General features: G+C 47.0%; 1 long non-coding RNA gene across 1 annotated transcript; it reads right to left on the bottom strand.

The window, feature by feature from the left end:
- Positions 1-4,666: 4,666 nt before the first annotated feature.
- LOC125942784 (uncharacterized) lies at positions 4,667-8,001 on the bottom strand. The gene is made up of 3 exons (XR_007465355.1): positions 7,896-8,001; positions 6,572-6,710; positions 4,667-4,786 (listed from the first exon to the last, which is right to left on the bottom strand). It is a non-coding gene; the product is annotated as an uncharacterized LOC125942784 (long non-coding RNA).
- Between the last annotated feature and the right edge of the window lie 6,724 nt (positions 8,002-14,725).

Raw genomic sequence — 14,725 nt, 5'->3', positions numbered from 1 at the left:
ACAGCATGGACTGCGGAGTTTTACAAATAGCGCAACTGCGCTTGTTTTCTTGCCTCAGTGGCCCCACTCTGCTTGCGCTGTTATGTACGCCATTTTCGTTCTTTTGTATAACTTTCTGCGTTGTTTTCTAAGCCAGGTGGTTGGCTTTGACTTGTAAGTTGGTGCCTTTCTCTCTGCTATTAAAGACATCACTTTGTTGTCCGATGCGATGATTTCACCATCATTGAAAAAGTGTTCGTCCGGCCACTTGATCTGGAAATGAAGATGTCGGCAACCTTATTCAAATTGATTTTGCGGGAGCGCTTTTTGTCGGCGTGCAAAATTGCCAGGTGGTTCAAACGGGCTTGTCCAGTCGTCGACCGCAAGTACATTTTCAGTCGCCGAAGGCAAGAAAAGAACCTCTCGGATGTGGTCGACGAGACCGGTATGGCCAACGCAACGCAATCTTTTTGAGCTTGCCCATTTCCGGCAAAAAGTTTCGCAGGTGTTCGCCCTAGCCCCCCGTAAACATGTGCACGACGTCCTCGAACGTGTGAAATTATGCCGACCTTTGCTGGTATAAAATGTCAATCAGCATATCTCTGTGCAAAGTCAGGCGTCCTGGTTCAAGGTCGTCACCGTAGCCCTACGTTACATATGCTTCGTCTTCCAACCCTATGGCAAGCTGCTCAATGTGGGACTTATGCTACCACATATCAGGTGGATACCTGTTGTTTAACGAAGACAGCACTGTGTCAAGTACTTCATAGAACCTCTGGCGGTACATGTCACTCGCTGATGGAAACAAGTTTGCTGAGAAACCTTCTTGGAAGCGGCGTGGAGTGTTCTTTCGCCTAGCAGATTTATACACGGGTCTTCAACTCGTACTTTTCCTGCCTCTGCCATACCTACGCGGGTTCCGCGCTTCATTTCGGAGTTAATCTGCGCCGAGTTCAAGCTTGGGCCATCCGAGATGGCTGGTCCTTTCGCGTGCGCTGTCTCCCAGCGCGCCTAGTGTAATGTTTCCGCTGGTGCTTCTACGGTGGAAAATACGCTTCCTTTTCAGTGTCAGACAAGTTCTGGCGAAGCACCGATAAGCGAGGTGCCCACTGTTGGTTTTGTCGGTGGTGCCCATGCTGTGTTTGTATAGCCGGTGCACATTGCAACGTCCGCAGCCGCGGTAGAAGCGAGATCGACGCCTGTTTTCTATTTCTCCTTTTCTTGGGACAGCAATTGTATCAGCACTTCAGGCAAATTATCGCTGTCGTCGCAGTGATATTTCGTATATAGTCCAAAAGCCCTATGAGTGAGCGACCCATACACTGTGGGTGCGAGAAAAAGCCCGTGACACTGAGCCGAAAAGGATGGCGGCTTGATCGACATTATCTTCCCACGCGGTGCATATTCGGGTTAGTTGGACGACACATGATCAAATGCGCGCATGGGGAGGAGAGCACGCGTCTTCTCATCTAGCCCTGCCGCAGCTGCGAATGACTGTGCACTGCTGACGCTTACGCGGCCCGCGTGCTGTATGCAATTGTTGGTAATCATTGGGGGTGCAATGAAACAAGGGCGAGCAGGGATGGCTGCTAACTCTATGCGCGCTGTCTTCCTTCTTAGGCTCTTTTTCCTCGCCCCAAGTGTTGCAGATCGCATAGCCTAAGTTAAGGGACAGGGCTAATTGGAGATGGCTGACAGAGTCCGTCCTGTATAGGACATAAAAATATGCAGATGAGGATGAATCTAATTTTCGGAGTCGCGGTGAATCGCATGGCTGTACGAACCTTTCGTCCCCGCTGCTGGCGTTCTTTATCATGCTATAGCGTTGTGATAGCGATGCTCGTGCTCTGGATATCCAGCGAAATATTCACAGGCTTAGATGGTCGGTGCATTGCACGATGTTTGTTATTTTGTATATTGACGACATGTTTGTTTTGAAAGCAAGCATACCCCAGTAAACTCTTTTAAACCTTCTTTATTCTTGTCATAATTCCTTTCACTCTCCATGTGTTTCAGAGTTATGAGTATGTGCGCCTACCATTTGAGTACCTAAGTCACAAATCATTTATTACTATTCATTGTTGTTTTCTGGAGTGTTGAAAATTTCATGTGTGTTATATTAGTTATATTGTGCATGTTGGCAATATTTCAGAAAATGTTTTTAGCAGGCACTATTTTCGCATGTCTGTTCGGTATTTTATTTTTCTCTGTTCTTGTTTTCACGACTTTCACTAGCATGCTGAATGCAATATCTGGTTATTCTGTGTATCATAGTGTCATACTGTGTTGAACACTTGTGATTGTCACATGTTTCTTCAAATAGCCAGAGGCAAGTACCAAGTCTGACCTGTGGAATGAATGTCTGCAGCTTCGGCCTGTTACTTCCTGTGAACTGTGCTGCATGCTTGCATTTGGGGCTGTTTAATGTACCATAGGTGAATGAGCTGACCCTACATTGCTTTTCAGAAATATGGAAACAAAATGTAAAGGCCCGCAAAATCCTCAACACAACTGTTCCGCTGTGATATAAAGAATAGTTGCAAAGTCAATAGAGCTTGTGGACGCGAGATCGCGGGCAACATAGCACATGTTCCATATGCCATCAATGCAAAGTGACAAAGCAACCAAGTCAACTGTGATGTTCTGTTTAGTACCAGACGTTTCTGGCAATCTTGTGGTTTCTTTGGTTATCTTGTTCACCTAGTCTGCCAAAGTCATGTGTATGTAAGTTTACTAATTAAGTTTTTTATTAACGTCTCGCATTTTTGTTGTGCCATATACGCAAAATAAAAATATTAACAATGTGACTTGTGTACTTGCTGTTCCGTGTCCCTTCTCTGAGGAGAAACGGCACAGTTAACTTTCATTGCTCTATTCTTAACCACTGCATCACCAAAAACCTTCTTAAAAAATTATTGCGGCAGGAGGAGGACGGGTGCAATAGCCATTGTAAACGACTAGTGCACCCATGTTGGCCCCCAGTACGTATCAACACTTGACATAGCTTAGGTGCACAAGGTATGTGCTCCTTGCAAAAGCTCATGCAACATTTGCTGGTTCTACCTGTTGCTCTGATTTTTAATTACTGAAGTATTTCCTCCCCTAATTGCTTCATTCGAAACTTGGTCCTTGAACAAATAAACGTTGTGCGAGAACGTGAGTAATGGGCTTTTCGAACAAAATGCGCAAACGTACAGCATTGCTTGTATGTTATTTTTTTATCATCTTGGGCGCTAGCAGTCGAGCAGAACTAAACAGAGGAGTGGCAAATGCACCTCGGAGGTAAACTGGGAAGAAGCCCTTCGACCAACTGTCATGCAGTCGCGGGGAATGCAGTTAATTTGTGGTTAAACCCCTTGCCGCTATCAGCTCTCTGCGATGTCGCATTAGCAGGTGCGAGGAGATTAAACGCGACGTCATGACATGTCAACAAAGGAAGGCATTGGCCTCCTTTGAGGGGCATTGCTGCGTTTTTTAGTTGTATGCGACTGCAAATGTGGAAACAGCGTAAAGTGTGCATGACGCAAGGGCACCTGAATGCTGTCATGTCCTCTACCAAACGCTCATACGCATGAATAAAAAAAATATTCTCTCCACATTTCATATAACCAAGGATCATTATTGTGACAGCTTGCTCCTTCACTTTATATGACAGATTCCGTGTTGCGGGTGCATTAATTCAGTTATTCAATATTGGAAAACGAACAATCCCCCGGAAGAACTGCTAGCAATGCTATCCCCATTGCAACGCCCTTGATTATAGAGTTAACTCATTCCTGCGTGGCTTTGTCAGTGGCCAGGACAAACCTGGATGTTAACTCATATAGTTTCTGCTCTGCATTTGATAAGATAGTAGATACAATACGCAGGGTAGAATTTCTCGGACCCGCGCCCAGCACATGCAAGCGGCAATATGATCCGCAAAAGCAGCCTCGCATTCACCTGTAAGATGACCGCTGCCGCGCTACTCAAGTCCGCAAAAAAAAAGAAAAAAATGTGTGGAGTAGTGTAAGGCTTCCTGCAAGCGAGCGAAGCCACTAGCCTCATTATCGACGGACCGCTTCCGCCGAATGATCGGTAGCTCACTAGTCAGTGAAACCTGTAAGACAACTGCATATATACAGCTGGTGGATCATTCACTCCCGAAGCGTAGTCATTAGCGGCGTTTACATGAATACGACAGAAGCGTATCGTATCAGCTTTCAAGCGTATCGTATCTCATGTAAACGACCCAGCTAGCACAAAAGCGATAGAAAACTGCTTCCATACCGATTCGCCAAGACTAAATGAACGTCTGAAAGACGCACTAAAAAATCCGTGCAGTCCGTTTAGAAGGTGATAAACGGTCGTATATCGTTGCTAATGTCCGGCGGATATGACTATTGCAAGAAGTTCTAGAATCCTGCTTAAAGTAGTTTCGAAAAATCCTGTCTTGAAATGGGATTTTGTAAGACCATTAGAAGCATTTAAAAATACAGATTGAATCCTGCTACAATCAGGATTATGACATCCGTTTTCTTTCACCCTCCCCTCTAGCGCCCCCCTCATCTCCCTTTCCTTCCCTCTCCCCATGCCCCTGCGGCGTTTCGCCGGCCGGCGGCATGCAGGTTTGCGCTTGTGCAATACACGAAACACATACAGCAATAACATTTTTTTTATTGCAAAAAGTAAACACGACTAGACAAGCTAGCAATCAACATTAAATATGAGTGCCTCCGAGTAACGTCCATTACAGGTATCGACCTTGATAAACCTGGTTTCGAACAGGTTGCTGGGCTGTAGCTCCTTAATTCAGCAGGTCTTCTTACTGCAAAAACATTAGGCATGTGTAAAACGTATGTTAATTGAAGTACACTTTTCTTAGTGAACGTATAGTTTCTCAATGCATTGGCAATAAGCACTGCAATATATCTTGGCAATGGGCAGCACTACAATATATTGGTCCAAGCACACAGTTTTCGAGCATTCCACCTTTATTAACATGGTTCTAACATTAACCGATCACAAGTGAAATTCCCTTCTGTTGCCTTGAAGACATACTTTGCATATAACTGAAAGTGTTGCATGTGCAATCGCCAACCAGTGTAAGTGTTGGCTATTTTGCTAGCTTTCAGGAGGCTGTTGTATTGACTAGTTGGCGACTCATAGATGACAGCAGCCTCCTAAACATGTGCGAAGTAGGTGCCAATTAGCCTTCAAAGAAAAGAATAGATAATTCATTCCTGATAATGTTGTACGAGAAAAGAGGTAAGTGCGGCTCTGCAAAGGCACAGCTTCAGTGTGACAGCATTGTTACACCACCCCAATTTTATTTGCCACAGATCACATAGCCAATTCAGAAATGGCGCAGGCTTGAGCATATACCTAAACACCAGTCTATCAAACACATCGCATACTTCAAATTGAGCAAATATATTGCGATTCCTTAAAAAATAAAAGACAGCAGACGAGTGCAACCTTGAGTAACAGCGACTATTTGCAGCACGGCTGCTTCAAGCGTATACAGTAAGAACTTCAGTTGCTTGTAATTAAATCATTAAAATGTTGCACGCCTATGACTTGCCTGTTTGAAAACCTCCTCACAATAACATTGCCAAGCACTTGTAAAGAATTATTTTACAAAAACAGTGAGTCATCCACACACAAGGTGGGAACATAAGCCGTAATTTTCCACCCAGTTTCACTAACTTTGACCTTGGTGACATTTATAGTTACGCAATGGGTTAAAGGTTAAGCTCGTGCAGTTTATAAATCAATTATGATCTAGAGTGCTTGCATATGCAATTTATTGCTTACGCCGAAATGAGCCCACACACTAAAACCCACACATGCCGCGCGGCGACGATTTCATCGCCGTTGCACTTTATACGGAATATCACGGCGACGACGACGACGGCAAAAATGCGCTTGGAGTGCCCATATAATTTGTATCGCAATAAAAGAAAAAGAACCGCGGCGTAAATTTCTCTCTCTCAAATGGCAAGGTCGCCGTTACGTCGTCGCGCCGTAAACACGCGTGTTCGAGTCGATGTCTCAACGCTGCGGCTGCGACGCAGAGGGAAGCAACGACGGAGGCCCAGTCCGGCCAACGAAACTGCTCACAACCGGCCAACGCTCGCTTCAACGGCAGGAAAAGAAAGAGAGAGGGTTAAGGTGGCGCCGGGCCGGCGGCGGGCGCGCACGGAGACAGTCGAAGGTGGGCGAGCTACGAGGAAGTTGAGAGGGAGAGTGATGGGAGCCACCGAAGCGACGGGGTCACCTCTGCTGAAGCCAAATCCGCTTCCCTAACGCCCTCCTCCCCCACCTTCGACGTGTCCGCGCGCGCCCGCTCCCTACAGCATCGTTTTCTGCGAGCGTTGGCGGCCGACGTGGGCAGTCTCGTGGCCCCTACTCGCCATCTGCTTGCGCGCCGTGATATATAACGACTCCATTCGTACGTCCTGCTGTGGTGCACGAATACTTCAGAAATAAGTCCTTCCTTTAATTCGAACAAACTTTCGGGCTCCTTCGAGTTCGAATTATCGAGATGCGACTGTATATGTGTCACGCTGAAAATTTAATTCGTACGACTTTAATATGAAATAACAGTTACCTGGGTTCTTGGAGTTCAGGAGTTTCGTGGTGGCCCTTTGGGCGGCGGCGTTTTCGTCTGCCCCTTTCGGCACCTGTAGAGGGTACATGATCGGTGTCTTCACATTCACGCGCCTTCTCTCTTGCACGTAGGTATGTGCCTGCATAGTAAGTTACAAAAAAACTCTTTGTTATGCTGATAAACTCGGAGTATGTATGTTTATAATGTAACAGCAGTGCCTATTACAACTGTATATTGGAATTTTTCTTTTTTTAACAGAATTTTGTTACTGCACAGACTTGCAAAAAGAAAACGCCAGTGCGACCTCAAAATTTATTTGTTGCATGACTGAAGCCAAAAAATGTTAGGTATCCTCAAGAAAGATGCTGTAAATAGCTACACTGTCGGATTATGTTACAAAAAATTAAAGAATTATGGGGTTTTACGTGCCAAAACCAGTTCTGATTATGAGGCACGCCGTAGTGGAGGACTCCGGAAATTTGCACCACCTGGGGTTCTTTAACGTGCACCTAAATCTAAGTACACGGGTGTTTTCGCATTTCGCCCCCATCGAAATGTGGCCGCCGTTGCCGGGATCGGATTATGTTACAAAAAACAAGGCAACAGTGCACTACGTACAGGGTGTTTCATTTAACTTTAGCCAAACTTTAAAAATATGCAAGTGCCACGTACTAGGACAGAACCAAGGTAATGTTGGAGATACTCAGAATATTTTTTGCGTTCCGCCTAGTTAGATAATTAGTTCTAATTAATTAATTAACTTCTCAATTACTATAGTTAGATGAAAAGTGTCAATGAGAAGATTGTAAAGCAACATGAGAAAGCGCTTTCTGTTTCTCAATATGAGCTACATAAAGTGTTTTTCCAAGTGTGAAAGATGCCTGCCAATACACGCAAACTGCCTCGAGCGGCCAGTCGTTCGGCAGTTTTGCGTGTATTCGCGGGCATCTTTCACGCTCGGAAAAACACACGAGTGATCTCGCACAAGAGCGTTGACGGAAGAATGCTGTGGCTACGCGAAGATCGTAGCACGTCTCATCAGTCTGCGCCAAATGGGAATGTCATCGTCATCCTAACGATCAATGGTCAACGAAGCGTCACAGAGGTAATTTTAGACAGCTTTGGCAAACCTAAATACGCACACAATAAAAGAAACGTACGCAGACGTAAACATGCCTCTTAAACAATATTAGAGATTCCAGTTAAAATCAAGGCGCTTTCATTGCAAAACTTCGTTACCGCTTAAAACTTCCACCTAAATCTCCCGCCTGAAAACCGTAAATAATTAAACACGACAGGTGTCAAAGTGGCAGTGACTACTTACGTGAGCAAAGAAGATGTGGAAGGCAGTCTGGCGCTCCGCAGTTCATGAGCGAATACGCGTCAGGAACTTAACGGCTGGTCCTGACAAAAATAACAGTGAATGCAACGGCGGGTTAAAAAGTTACGCAATCTGGAAGGAAGCTGCGCGGAGAGCGCCGTCCGCTCGGCTGCTCAGACTGCTTCGGCGCAAGCGATGACGCCGATGAGCCGTCGCGCCACTCCTCGCTTTGTCAGGTAGTCGCTATGATACGTCGCGGCGCTGCATCCTCTTGCGACACACGCTGCTGCAATGCAGAAAAATACTCAGTGTGGCTTCGTACTCGGTACCTGAAGCACAGAAATACTAGCTAATTTAACTAAGAAAATACAAAATGTGGCTGCTACCATAATGCTAGCGCCACCTTACAAAGATAATTTGAAATAACAAAAATCGAACTTTTTAATGCCTTATTCTTGGCACTTTGCAGTAGGTAGGTAGGTTCCTAACTCGCTTTATAATACAAAAAAGTGATGTGCAACCTATAATGGAATCGAACCTCTGCCGTGGGGCACAGCAGCCGGTTCTCTAGCAACTAGACTACGGTGTCTTTTTCTTCCTTTCGGTAAAACAGTTAACCAAACAGACAAAACGAAAACTGCGACAAACAATATCAAAACATTTTACAGTTTGAACCGTCAGTCCAACTTGGCTGACATTGTCATTTAAAATTTTCTGAGCGTTGTCAAGGGATCTACCCTCGACAGCCACTCAGGAACACAGCAATCATGCGTTCTAAATTTTCCTTCAAAGAAAAATGGCAATATTCGCCAGGAGGGACAGATCGCGTTGAAGTGTATCGAGGACTGTTCAACAATGTCCTCGCGTCGATGACAAAATCAATGTCGAAAGTGGTGCTTAGTTTCCGGAGAAGTTCAGAAACTGCGACAAGCTGAATTCGGTGACTTGTGATGATGTGATGATGCAAGCAATCCTTGAAATTCCACACATTTACGTGGAGAAAGACTTGCCGGATTTTCTGCAGATGATGATGCATCGTCCTAAGAACCTCCATTTTCGATGCCCGCATTCATAGGAGGGTCCTTTAGTGGAACAAAATATTCTCCAGCAATGTCTTGCGTATGTGCTTCTTTATTTTCTCCTTTCAAGGAAAGGCAACTTTCCTGAAAACTGTCCTTGGATTGCGCATGCTCATGTGGCGAGGATACTTCATTAGAAGCATGGTTACTACTTTCATTAACCTACCATATGATACTTATTGGACGGTACTCGTGGCAACAGGACTGGCAGATATCAGTTCATCATTAACTCTACGCCTCTTCTGACGGTCTGAAAGGTCAGCGTAACTTTTCTTCATTATTGTGGACTTCATTATGAGCATAAAGAGCAAGCGGGTGCCCCTTCAGTGCTCACTCACCACGATGCAAACACCCGCGCCTGGGTTGATTGCACTCTCTTCTAGCAGGGCCAAGCAAAAACAAAAACCAACGTCCGTCTTTCCCGCCAAAAAGCAGAACAAAGAAAACAACAAAAAAAAATCAATAATTGTAGGCTGCTAGAACAAGCGATTTTAAACGTCTTCCAAAATCCGCCTTATAGCAAGATTTTTCCATCCCAATTGAATCCTTCTCGATGTTGACTTCTTCAATCTAGATTTTTGACGGTCAAAGCGAAATATCCATGAATAAGAATAATAGCGGCGTTTACATGAATACGACAGAAGCGTATCGTATCAGCTTTCAAGCGTATCGTATCTCATGTAAACGAGGTAATTCGCTAGGAAGGCGTATCGCATCCAATGCGCCAAACAAGGGTAGTTGAAATGAAGAATGCGCATTTCAGCGGCGCATGTAAACAGAAGCGTATCGCATCAGTAATTATGGGAAAGCATTCGCTGCGGGATTACAACCGGTCAACCAACCAGCGTCGCGTCCGCTGCCGCACTGCGAGACATCAAAACAAACATGGCGGCTGAAAAAGCAGGTGCGTCGCACGGTCCTGTTGCTCGCGAGTGTTGTGTCTGGCGGTCCTTCGGGACAAAGGAGGCCTCATCGACAGACGTGAACATGTCAAGTGCTCTTCACGTTTGTCGCGGCCGGGAAGTGTCACCGTCAGTCACCTGGGACTGATGGATGTGCAATTAGTCCCCAGACTGCAATGGGTCATCGGCCTCGTGCGTAGCTAAAACGACAACGTCGCTCTTGGTGTGTTTCGTGAAGCACCAGCGCCCGCCCGAGCTACGACGAGGCCCGGCGCCGACTGCGACGCGCCAACCCATTATAAGACAACAGCCACCGCTCTCCCTGGAAATGGTGGCTTCCGCGAACTGACCGCCACGGAGAGGCGACTAATTCTTGCAAGGGGCCAGCGTCAAGCATTCCCCGTGGGAACGACATCAACGTTTGGTTCCCAAGGTGTCAACCGTTGCCTGTGTGCGGGGGCGATCAGGAAAGATTGGAGGCGGAGCCCGGCAGGAAACGATGGCACATCATAGCGAGATATGACGAACTAGTCGAAGATGGTCTTTGGCTAAGAAGAACCAAAGTGCATTCCCTCGTCGAGTGAAAGTGGGAAACGAAAGGGATAAAAAGCGCGACTTGAGTGTTTTGAGACGCTCGGAGATGTAAACGCTAGAACTTGCAAAGATGTTAGCATGTAGACGGCTCCAATATCATGGAGCCTTACTTGTGAAATATGTACGTTTGTATATAAAACCGTTTTTCTGATCTCTCTGGATATCTCCTCCTCTCGAAACTTGGCGTGGCACCATCCATGGAACCTTCGCGACCGCTCGGACTTCTCAGCACGAGTAAATAGAGGCCCGCTGTGCACGCTAGCCGCTGGCCAACGAGGGACTGGAGCTACTGAAACGCGGAGATGACGGCGCCAGGTCAACCAACGCCGAAGTCGCGCGTGGCATGGCTCAGTTAAAGCCCGACTTAGAGGCTTTAGGCTCACTGTATCACCGCTAATATAGTACAGCCATCTAAGCGCAACGGCATTTATGCGTCCTCTCGTTGTTTCGGCAGCCAGTCGTAACATACCGCGAAAAATTCCGATCAAAATACAAGTTCAAGAGCGCGAGCGACACGTAGCCACAGCGCTTCACACGTAGGCACCGCGTAGGGGGAGCCACGGTCGACAGAAGAGAGAGTGAACGCCGGCGCAGGAGGAGGAGAGAGGAGATGGCGCTACTTTTCTTCATTGAGGGGCTTTAGCGCCGATCTCCCTTGGGCGACACCTTTCGGACGCACACGCGGAGGACGCAATTTTAACGCAGCGTTAAGCGCCCCGTGTCGCAGATATTCCCGGCACCGACGCCAGCGTTGGCGTCCCGAGAGCTAAAATTGCTGTATATACTCTATACGGCACTAACGTTCTTCTATCAGTAAAGTTTCTCATACCTTGTCCTACATTTTTTACAAAGTTACTGCTCGGAATTTTGAGAATGACAGCCCACAAACAAATGTCAAGAAACAAAACAGCTTTTACGACAAAGCTGCATATGGCTAGGGTTACGTGGTGTAAGCGCGCACAAGCGAAAATGAATAGATCACACTCGATGACCGCAGACAACCACTGTCAAAACGCTGGCAGCAAGCGCAGCCGAACGCAGCGAGCGAAGGTTCGTGTGGTCTATCGCTTCAACGGAAATTGAGCAGCGAATGCACGGCGCATACAAAGGTCGCAGCCGTGTGGAGGTCGCTTGCAAGATACGGTGCGCGCGACAACACCGGCAGCCCTTACCGGCGCAAAGTACAAGAACGCATTTGTTCGCAGAGTAGAACCCCTCCGCCGCTGCCTTCCCGTTTTCCTCCTTTCGCGTGGGAGATTGCGTCGCCAGTTCCCCTTGCGCCCGGTTGCAAGATACGCATTTGATGCCGCAGCACAGCGTCGCCCCCCCCCCCACTCCCTCCCTCTCGTACCCCCGCGGCCTTTCGCGCGACGGAAGTCGCGTTTGCTGTCCGTTCGCGCGCTGTCCGTTCGCGGACAGCGCGTTTTCACTCGCACATACGGCGCACGGCGACAATTTTATCGCCCTTGGACTTTATGCGGAACCTCATGGCGACGCCGACGGCAGAAATCCGCTTGAAGTGTCCATATAATTGCTATCGCAATATTAGTCGGTTAAAACTTAAGACAGGAGAGGCGCCCCGCCCTGATCACTGAAGCACAGCAGCCGATTGCCACCGCGACTAAAGAAATAGTCCCGCTGACGCGACTCGGGCCAGCTGGAAGCGCGGGCTGCCATGTCCTCTGTCGGCAGGGTCACCGGCCGTCCGACTCATGGCGTTAGTCTAGAATGCGCGCCCATTGGTGGATGCTCGTGTGCATCCGCCTTTGAGGGGCAAATCTCGCTGCCCTATAAAGTTGTACACGGCTATATAGATGGCGAAAGGAGGCGATCGCGGAGGTTTACGGCGGATTTCATACTCGTAGCTGGAAAAATTAGATAAAATGGCCCGGTCCCATGTAAGGCTCGTCAAAATTGCGGCAAAAAAGACGGGCCCTCACAAGAGTATGCACGTTGGTTATATCGCCTATATAAATTCTAGTAACATTTACTTACTAATTAAAATAACAAACATCGTGCAATGCACCGACCATCTAAGCCTGTGAATATTTCGCTGGATATCCAGAGCACGAGCATCGCTATCACAACGCTATAGCATGATAAAGAACGCCAGCAGCGGGGACGAACGGTTCGTACAGCCATGCGATTCACCGCGACTCCGAAAATTAGATTCATCCTCATCTGCATAATTTTATGTCCTATACAGGACGGACTCTGTCAGCCATCTCCAATTACCCCTGTCCCTTAACTTAGGCTATGCGATCTGCAACACTTGGGGCGAGGAAAAAGAGCCTAAGAAGGAAGACAGCGCGCATAGAGTTAGCAGCCATCCCTGCTCGCCCTTGTTTCATTGCACCCCCAATGATTACCAACAATTGCATACGGCACGCGGGCCGCGTAAGCGTCAGCAGTGCACAGTCATTCGCAGCTGCGGCAGGGCTAGATGAGAAGACGCGTGCTCTCCTCCCCATGCGCGCATTTGATCATGTGTCGTCCAACTAACCCGAATATGCACCGCGTGGGAAGATAATGTCGATCAAGCCGCCATCCTTTTCGGCTCAGTGTCACGGGCTTTTTCTCGCACCCACAGTGTATGGGTCGCTCACTCATAGGGCTTTTGGACTATATACGAAATATCACTGCGACGACAGCGATAATTTGCCTGAAGTGCTGATACAATTGCTGTCCCAAGAAAAGGAGAAATAGAAAACAGGCGTCGATCTCGCTTCTACCGCGGCTGCGAACGTTGTAATGTGCACCGGCTATACAAACACAGCATGGGCACCAACGAAAAAACCAACAGTGGGCACCTCGCTTATCGGTACTTCGCCAGAACCCGTCTGACGCTGAAAGGGAGCGTATTTTCCACCGTATAAGCAGCTGCGGAAACATTACACTAGGCGCGCGGGGAGACAGCGCACGCGAAAGGACCAGCCATCTCGGATGGCCCAAGCTTGAACTCGGCGCAGATTAACTCCGAAATGAAGCGCGGGACCCGCGTATGTATGGCAGAGGCAGGAAAAGTAGGAGTTGAAGACCCGTGTATATATCTGCTAGGCGAAAGAACACTCCACACCGCTTCCAAGAAGGTTCCTCAGCTAACTTGTTTCCATCAGCGAGTGACATCTACCGCCAGAGGTTCTATGAAGTACTTGATACAGTGCTGTCTTCGTTAAACAACAGGTATCCACCTGATATGTGGTAGCATAAGTCCCACATTGAGCAGCTTGCCATAGGGTTGGAAGACGAAGCATATGTAACGTAGGGCTACGGTGACGACCTTGAACCAGGACGCCTGACTTTGCACAGAGATATGCTGATTGACATTTTATACCAGCAAAGGTCGGCATCATTTCACACGTTCGAGGACGTCGTGCACATGTTTACGGGGGGCTAGGGCAAACACCTGCGAAACCTTTTGTCGGAAATGGCCAAGCTCAAAAAGATTGCGTTGCCATACCTGTCTCGTCGACCACATCCGAGAGGTCCTTTTCTTGCCTTCGGCGACTGAAAATGTACTTGCGGTCGACGACTGGACAAGCCCGTTTGAACCATCCTGGCAATTTTGCACGCCGACAAAAAGCGCTCCCGCAAAATCAATTTGAATAAGGTTGCCGACATCTTCATTTCCAGATCAAGTGGCCGGACGAACACTTTTTCAATGATGGTGAAATCATCGCATCGGACAACAAAGTGATGTCTTTAATAGCAGAGAGAAAGGCACCAACTTACAAGTCAAAGCCAACCACCTGGCTTAGAAAACAACGCAGAAAGTTATACAAAAGAACGAAAATGGCGTACATAACAGCGCAAGCAGAGTGAGGCCACTGAGGCAAGAAAACAAGCGCAGTTGCGCTATTTGTAAAACTCCGCAGTCCATGCTGTGCATTTTCCTTTTAATTTTTATTCGTCATATGCTGCATTTGCCGCTCAATAACACAATCCACGCTCGTCTTATATATATATATATATATATATATATATATATATATATGCTACGAGTCCTCTCGCGCTTTTGCGATATTACTGTCTTCGTTATTTATTTACTCATTTATAATGTTCAATTGTTTGGGCACTTGACGATGTTTACTCTATAATGATTTATTCTGCCTCCAGAAAATAAACGAAACCAGTGGCATAAGGCACGCTTGACAAGTAATGAAACTATTGCGTCATAAATTCGCATTGTACTTATGCTAATAATTCGTCGTAAGTTGTGTTCAGAAATTGTTATATATCGTTAAATTTTTATATATGT

The sequence above is a fragment of the Dermacentor silvarum genome, chromosome 1 (genome assembly GCF_013339745.2).
Source record: "Dermacentor silvarum isolate Dsil-2018 chromosome 1, BIME_Dsil_1.4, whole genome shotgun sequence".
NCBI classification, from domain to species: Eukaryota; Metazoa; Arthropoda; class Arachnida; order Ixodida; family Ixodidae; genus Dermacentor; species Dermacentor silvarum.
This window is presented reverse-complemented; position numbering and strand designations above follow the sequence as displayed.